The following is a 9,198-nucleotide window of genomic DNA, read 5'->3' as shown; positions in this document are numbered from 1 at the left end:
TTCCAGCTGTTAACTTTCCTCAAATAATTTTCACAGAAAACTAAGTTGTAGCCCTGTGTATCCATAATGTACTGCTACTGTGCTGATCCAGTTCCAGCTGAATTTCCATCTGCTACCCCTATAGAATTGACTGGTAATAAAGTGACTTAAGTACAGTAGCCAAATTGTATTAGTATGTAACTGCATTTGCTCTGCACCACATCATTGGGCTTCTATCAAAACTGAAATTTCACTTTTTTTCTAGTAGTTTATTAATTAGTTGAGTTTCTTTTTCTATTTCTTTATCCCAACCTGGAGTTGCTATTATCTAAACAGCTCTTAAATTCAAGTTCCTCTCTATATGTTCCTAGGTAACATTATCCCCATTTTTTTTTAAGTTAAAGCAGAGTGTGATTATAGGTAAGTTCACTGAATACTTTCAAGTTTCTTTTTTTTTTAAAAAGCTTCATTTACATAACACTTTCCAAAAGCATAATGCAAACCTGATGGGGCCCAGAGGGAACCCTTTGAGTATCCATCCATTACTTCAAGTCTCTGCAAGAAATCTGCTTATTTTACAATTCTGAAATTTATGCACTTATGGTCAACTTTTGTGTTCAGGTTGAAGGATGTCAGCACTAGGCAATGGAACTTATCTACATTTTACTCACTATCTGTGTCAAGCACTCAGTTTAACGATAAATCGACATAATGAAGAGTAATGCCTCCTCCTTTGTGGCTGTAACCTCTGGAAAAACTTCCTATTGCACAAGTGTCAAATTTCTATTTCTTTTACAAGCAATCATTTTGTGATTTTTCTGAATAAGATTAGTGCCAAACTGTGAGCTCATGTCCACTAAGAATTGGATTAAGGCTGTCCAAAATTCACTTCATGTTTTCAGTAATGAAGGAAGTCCTCATTTTTGGTGAGGTTCAAACCAAAAACCCAGACAGTATTTGGCACATTGCTAATCTACCCAGACTCTCACTTTTCCTGCCTCTTACTTTCGTTTTTGCCTTCCTACCCAAGAATTGTTCTGCAATTGATGCATCGCACTACTGCACTCTACTACAGTTGACTGATGCCCACATCTGATTGTTCAAGTGCCGAGTACTACAAGATTGTAGAGCCAGTAGGTGGACAAAGCACCATGTAGTGCTTTTATACTTGTTCATGGACTGTTTATAGAGTAGCATTGGCAAAGTTTAAGGAGTGCCTCAACTGGGAATGGAGGAGGATATGGAAGAATAAATGTCAAAATATTTTAACAGGCTTAACTGACCTTGAGCAGAGAAAAAAATCATTGTTTAGGTACTGAGATGTTTAATACTTAGTATCTAGTCATTAACAGTACTCTGATTTAAACTAATGAAATCTCCTGTATCATTACCAAATACTTTGCAGTGCACTATTTTTACTTTTATATTTTTATACCAAAATTTGATGCTATTCAGGCTGAATATAGAAAGTCATATGTGGATAGACTAATGCTACTCTAGTTACAGTAGTAGCTCTCATTCTCCCACCACACCCCACACCTTCCCACCCGCCCAGCAAGCAGTTTCATGAAAAACATTTTTAATAGACAAAATGATTATTGAACCTTTCTGATCTCATGTCTGACAAATATGAATGCAGATGGCTGTGTTTAAAGATGAGCTGATTGAATTCGGCTCGTATCACTGACAAATTTTATAACTGCTAGTTTTGAAGTTCCAATTCCTGCAGTGCTGTCCAATAAATTAGTTAGTCCTAATAAAAGCATCATGTGTCGTAGTTTTCCCTCCATACTAAACTGGTACAATAAACTGCTGATCCTATTTAAACACTGTTCTGCATATGCACAATGAGATAATAAATAGTGGGAATTTAAATTCAAAGAGCTGTTCTACTGCAAAGGCTTTTTTGTGTGCACATTTTTACTTTTACTAGTATAAACATTTATTAAAAGTTTCATGTATACCATGCCCTTTCTGTACATTTCATACAACCTATACATTTCACCCTTTCTGTGTCTTTTTAACACCAGTACTGTCGCACACCTTTGTCATTATAGATCGCTTATTATCAAGCCTACCACTTATTCTTGCCTCAAGCTGATCCTTTCCATTTGACCTCTGATCCTCTCAGCCTAATTATTCTATCTCATGCCTCTGGTGCTACTCCACCTGCCTAACATTTATGCTTCAATCAAGCAACCTTTCCAAAATGTGCTGCTATGTATTTAAAACCTTCCTTCACCTATTAGCCTTTGCCTGTAGGTTCACGGCCATCAATCGGGAAATATAAAAATTTTCTGAGAAACTGGGGAGCAGTTCTCTTGAGCCATAGCGCCTTGCCCATGGGGTGTATTTAAGATTATTATTCAGTCATTAGTCAACTTCGACTGTGGGCTCCTGCAAGACTTTCCACTCCAGTGTTTAAGTCTGGCTATCAGTGTTTTGTTTTTGTTTTGTTCCTGGTGCTTGTTTTAGTACACACAGCTCTGCCATTTGTGTTAAAGTCCAGACACGCTCATACCTCTCGCGTGCCAAATTTGGTGTGTTTTGCTGCAGTGATGAGAAGAAATCTAATAAGTAGTGGCAGGGGAAACTCTTAGCTATTTTTGAGTGCTGAATTTGTCATTAATGAAACCGATTCTGGAGTATGGTATACTGTTTTGGTCACCTTTCCTCAAAAAAGATAGATATATTGAAAAATATTCAGAGAAGAATGGTTCCAAGCCTTGGGGGACTAAATGACAAAAGGCTCAAACTTATTAAGAGACCAAGATAGATGTCCAGAGTCTTTGAAATAATGAACAGTATCAATAAGGTAGAGGTAGATTGTTTAAACTTTGAGTTCTAAAATCTATATTAAAATCTGCATATATATGCATTTCCTGACAAACCTTACTGCCTGTCGTCATGATTGGTGTTTACATAGGTAGCTTTAATGTTAATATAAACATTTTATGTTAGTATTTCCCAATGTATATCATTGTAATGGTTTGTTGATTAATTAATTGAATCACTCAATTATTTCTTAGAAACAATGCCAGATCATTTTTTAATGTTGAAATTTCTAATATCCAAAATAAGATTTTAAACAAAAAAAAAATGATATATTTTACCGTAACATGGTACCTGCATTAAAGTCTTTACTTGCAGGTCGCAACATCTCCCAAGAGCTGTGGATTGGACCTGATATTTTTGCCCATGTTGGTGATTTTGTTAGCTGAAGGCAAGTCCTGCAACTTCAGCACTTGCAGTCTGCACAAATTTGCAGGGTGCATCTATAGCATTTAGATAAATAAGTGACAGAATGCTTCTCTGTCTTTAACAACATCTATTTGGCTGTTTTGAAAATTATTTGGGAAAAAATAGCTGGAGGAAAATTTCAAAACTTAAAGTAAAATTTGTATTTGGGTTAAGAAATATTTGTCTGTATGAGAGAAACAGAAAATGAACCACTGGTCTTTTCTCATTACAAGTTTTCTTATAAATTCACTGATATTGCCGTGGATTTCTGAGTGTTATTTACTTCATTGTGTTTGAAATAGGCAATATGTTAGCAACAGAATGAAAGTTGCATTGTAAAGAAGATCAAAGCATTGATTCAAACAAAGAATTTATGTCAAAGCATGATGGTCCCAGAACCTTACAAAGTGTTGTTTCTTTTCCGTTAATTCATTTACCTTATGTATTTTGTATTTTGTTTTAATATTGATTTCTGGTTCCTGGCTGTTTGCTATAATTTTACTGTTCATAACATGGAATGAATGCAGCAATGAAATAGGGAATATACTAAGGAGACTCTCAAGTTGCTGCTACTGCTATCATACACTAGTGCCTTCTCTCCCCATTGAGAAATCAGTTTTTTTGCTGTTTGCAGACTTCTAGACTTCAAGTTGCTGCAATATCCAGTGTATTTAAGTCACTTCCCAACTTGGGTGGAATGAAAACAAAATTATCTATGTGGATGTTATAGCAGTTTCATTGCAAGACCATTTTGGTTTCCTTGTTTTCAGTAGTAGCCTATATCAGGTTTCCAATTACTTCTTTTCAAAACTGACTTGCATTTCCACTCATCTGCATTTCAGCTGTTTTGTAACTTCATACTTTCTCTTGCCCATAGTTTTATCTGTTCATACGGGCATATGAAGTAGGAGTAGTCCACTCGGCACCTCGAGGCTGCTCCGCCATTCAATAAGATCATGGCTGATCTGATTGTAACCTCAACTCCACATTCCTGCCTACTGCCAATAACCTTTCACCCCCTTGTTTAGCAAGAATCTATCTACCTCTGCCTTAAAAATATTCAAAGACTCTGCTTCCACCACCTTTTGAGGAAGAGTTCCAAAGACTCATGACCCTCAGAGAAAAAAAATTTCCTCATCTTGGTCTTAAATGGGTGACCCCTTATTCTTAAATAGTGACCTCTAGTTCTAGATCCTCCCACAAGGGGAAACATCCTTTCCGCATTCACCCTGTCAAGACCCCTCAGGATCTTGTATGTTTCAATCAAGTCGCCTCTTACTCTTCTAAACTCCAGCAGATACAAGCCTAGCATGTCCAACCTTCTCTGAACTGCTTACAATGCATTTACATTCTTTCTTAAATAAGGAGACCAATACTGTACACAGTACTCCAGATGTCTTGTATAACCGAAGCATTGCCTCCCTACTTTTGTATTCAATTCCCCTCGCAATGAACAATACCATTCAATTAGCTTTCCTAATTACTTGCTGAATCTGCATACTAACCTTTTGTGATTCATGCACTAGGACACCTAAACCCTCTGCATCTCAGAGCTCTGCAATCTCACCATTTAAATATGCTTTTTTTATTCTTCCTGCCAAAATGGATAATTTCACATTTTTCCACATTATACTCCATTTGCCAGATTTTTGCCCGCTGTCTCTATCCAGTTGTAGCCTCCTTATGTCCTTTTCACAACTTACTTTCCTACATATCTTTGTGTCATCAGCAAATTTAACAAACATACCTTTGGTCCCTTCATCCAAGTCATTTATATGAACGGTAAAAATTTGAGGCCCCAGCACTGGTCCCTGCAGCACACCACTCGTTACATCTTGCCAAATGCAAACCAGAAAATGACCCATTTATGTCTACTCTCTGTTTCCTGTTAGCTAGCCAATCTTCTATCCATGCCAATATGTTACCCCTAACACCATGAGCTTTTATTTTCCACAATAACCTTTGATGCCTCCAAGTATCTGCCATTGCCCCATATCTCTCAATACCTTTAGTAAACTAAAATTCATCAATCTTGGGTTTAAAATTAACAATTGATCTAGCATCAATTACTGTTTTTTTTTTCAAGGTGGCCTTTATACCCCAGGCCCCTTTTATATTTTTCACGTCGAGGGGGCCTTTATTCCTCAGGCCCCCTTTATATACATATTTACAGTTTTAAAATAACTTTATTAAAACCAGATAAATCGACTAAAAACTCAAATTAAAATGCCATTCTCGGCGTCAACGATGCACTCCAGTCCCTGCGGTGCCCACCGGTCGCGGAAATCAATTACTGTTTGCGGAGAGAGTTCCAAACTTGTACCACCCTTTGCATATAGAAGTGTTTCCTAACTTCACTCCTGAAAGATCTGGCTGTTAGTTTTAAACTATGCTCCTCGTCCTTACACTCCCGAACCAGTGGTAATCGTTTTTCTCTACACTGTCAGTTCTCCTTAATATCTTGAAAACTACAATCAAATCACCCCTTAACCTTCTAATCCCAGAGAAGACAGCCCTAGTTTGTGTATTTTATCCTTATAATTTAGCCTATGGAATCCAAGTATCATTCTAGTAAATCTACTGTTATGGCCAGGGGAGGGGAGGGGGTCACAATCATCCCCTCTTGCCCTTCCTCTTATTTGACCGCAACAAGGCTTATTCCTTTTAAACAGTGCTTAACACCTCTCTGAATGTTTTACCTTTTTCCTTTACTGTGATTGTGAAAGAACCAATTGGACAGGTTTTCATGAGTTTAAACAAGAAAGAGGTAAGTTTATTATACCTAACACGCCACCCCAATTTAAAAATACAAAAATTCACCACACATTCACATGAGAATCTCTCACACACAAATAGATTAGAGGTAAAAATAGATTTGGTGGTTGGATTAAAATCCAGAATCTCTTGGCATTTCTTTGCGGACGAATATTTTGGGAAGCTTGTAGTCATCGGTTGCAGGCCCAGTGGTGGCTAGTCAGGCCTATCGGTGACCAGCAGATTCTCCCACTGCGGGTACAAGTGAAGGAGTAGTCGCTGCTGGGGGCAATTGGATCTATCCTTCTCCTCCTTTTCTCTTTCATGCTGGTTCTTTGCTCAGTCTCAAAGGTGTCTGTAGCCTTCCTGATGTAGTATCTCCAGGCATCACGATCTATGGCATGTGCTTCCCACTGGCAATGGTCTGTTTGGCACACAGAGAGGGACTTCTTCAGGGAATCCTTGAAACGTTTGCATGGGGCCCCTCTGTTCCTTTTACCCATGGTCAGCTCTCCAGTCAACACAATCTTGGGCAAGCGACTGTCGTCCATCCAGGCAACATGACTCGCCCAATGCAGTTGATTTTGCAGGAGGATGGCCTCGATGCTGGTGATGTTGGCTGTTTCCAGGACTTCAATATTTGTGATGCGGTCCTGCCAGTGGATCTTGAGGATACTGCAGAGGCAGTGCTGATGGAAGCGCTATAGAATGCAGACGTGATGGCTGTATAGGACCCATGACTCAGCTCCATACAGAAATATGGTGAGGGCTATGGGTTTTGTCTGCTCTGAGGGTGTGGTTGCTCCACATATGTTTGTAGAGTCTGCTGAATGTTCTGTTTTCTTTTGAAAGCCTATTGTCCACTTCCTTGTCTATGGTGGCATCAAACGAGATGACACTCCCCAAATAAGTAAATTGCTTGATGGCATTCAGCTTGGTTCCCTTAATGACAATGCTTGGTGGTCTATATTCTTTTTGGGATGCAGGGTGATGCAGGACTTCAGTTTTCTTTAAACTGATTTTTAGTCCGAAGAGTTGTGCCGCCTCGGAAAAATGTGTTATACTTTGCAGGTCTGACTGACTGTGGGCCAGGAGAGCACAGTCATTGGTGAAAAGAAGTTCACGGATGAGTTTTTCTTGTCTTTGTGTGAGCCTGAAGATACCTGAAGTTGAAAAGGCCTTCCTCAGTCCAGAAGCATACATAAACTCCCTCCTTAAGGTCTTCCAATGCCTGCTGCAACATCATGCTGAAAAAGATGAATAGGGTCTGGGCCAGCACATATCCCTGCTTCACGCCATTAGAGATACAGAAGGGACTTGAGAGGTTGCTGTTTTGCTTGACTTGTCTGTACTGATTTTCACAAAAATGTTTCACCATGGCCAGGAACCTGGGTGGGCATCCAAGTTTTTCAAGGATTTTCCAAAGTCCATCTCTGCTCACAGTGTCAAATGCCTTGGTGAGGTCTACGAAAGTGATGTATAGGCCTTTGTTTTGCTCATGACACTTCTCTTGTAATTGTCTGAGTGCAAATACCATGTCTGTAGTGCCTCTGTTTGCTCTGAAACCACACTGGCTCTCTGGGAGGTTTTCTTCCACAATGATGGGCACAAGTCTGTTCAGAAGTATTCTAGCCAGGATCTTCCCAGCAATAGCAATACCGTGTGATCTCACGGTAGTTGGAGCAGTCTGATTTTTCTCCTTTGTTTTTGTACAAGGTGATGACAATGGTATGAAGATCCCTTGGAGTCCTGCCTTGTTCCCAACATGCCGTGAAAAACTCATGGAGCTTGGTGTATAGGACAGGGCCACCATGCTTCAAGGCTTCGGGTGGAATTCCATCGAATCCGGGGGCTTTGTTGTTGTTCATCTAGTTGAAGGTGGTCACAGTTTCCTCCAGAGTTGGGCGCTCATCCAGTTCTTCTTTGACAGGCTGTTGTTAGTGCCATCAATTGCATCCATCATGCATTGTGCACTTGGTGCTGAAGAGAGTTTCAAAGTGCTCCAACCAGCGATCCAAGACTGACTCCTTGTCAGTGTGTAGGGTCTTGCCATTGGCGCTCCTCTGAATGTGACAGCCTGGCAAGGAAGGGAGTGCTCGGAAACCATGGAGTTGGAAATTGTAATGAAAATGTGCATTTACTCTTGGAACTTTGTGCAGAAAAGCAGTTGTCCATAGCCAACACCTCCTTTCAACAAAAAGATTGCTTCAAGACCACATGGATGCATCCACATAGAAAGGAGGATGATCCACGGTAGTTGGAGCAGTCTGATTTTTCTCCTTTGTTTTTGTGCAAGGTGATGATAATGGCAGCATTAAGATCCCATGGAATCCTGCACTGTTCCTACCAGCCCGTGAAAAGCTCATGGTTTTGATGTGCTGGTCCATAGACTTTAGTGCTTCATAGAAACTTCTTATGTCGCCAGTATCAGTGTACAGTTGAGTTTTTTTCCGCAAGTGCAATCCACCAGTCATTTTGGATGTTCCTCAGTTTACATTGAAGGGTGCTGCATACTTGACAATAGGCTGTGTTTTTCTCTAGACTGGTCGGCTGAGCCTGGTGAGCTGAACCTTTTTATTTTTAGCAGATCTTGAATTTGCTTGTCATTTTCATCAAACCAGTCCTACTTTTCTTGGTGCTGAGTCCAATGACCTCATTGGAAGTATCCAGTACTGCAGCTTTGACGTGTTCCTAGAGTTCTTCTGAAGTGGAATCAGCAGTGAGATCAGGATGTTCCAGTCTAGTCTGTAAGGTTGCTTGATATCTATCTCTGCAAGATGAGGTTTGCAGGTTGATGATTCGAAATTTCTTTGATAAGTTGTCTCTAAGCCTGTTCTTGGGCTTAGGCTTGAAGTGGAAGTTCAGCTTTGAAGGAACGAGCCGGTGGTCTGTATGACAGTCAACACTGGGCACGACTCTAGTATGCAGGATGTCCTTTAGGTCACACTGGTGCACCAAGATTAATTCTATCAGGTGCCAGTGTTTAGAGCGGGGATGTATCCATGGAGTCTTGAAGCCATCTTTTTGTTGAAAGAAAGTGTTAGTTATGGACAGTGGTTTTTCTGCACAGAGTTCCAAGAGTAAATGTCCATTTTCATTACAGTTTCCAATTCCATGGTTTCCAAGCACTTCCTTCCTTGCCAGGCTGTCATGGCCCAATCTGGTGCTGAAATCGCCAAGGACTACAATTTTGTCCTTGGGAGGGGCATTCTGGATGAGTTCATG

The sequence above is a fragment of the Heterodontus francisci genome, chromosome 5, assembly GCF_036365525.1.
Source record: "Heterodontus francisci isolate sHetFra1 chromosome 5, sHetFra1.hap1, whole genome shotgun sequence".
NCBI lineage: Eukaryota > Metazoa > Chordata > Chondrichthyes > Heterodontiformes > Heterodontidae > Heterodontus > Heterodontus francisci.
Note: the sequence above shows the minus strand (reverse complement) of the source record.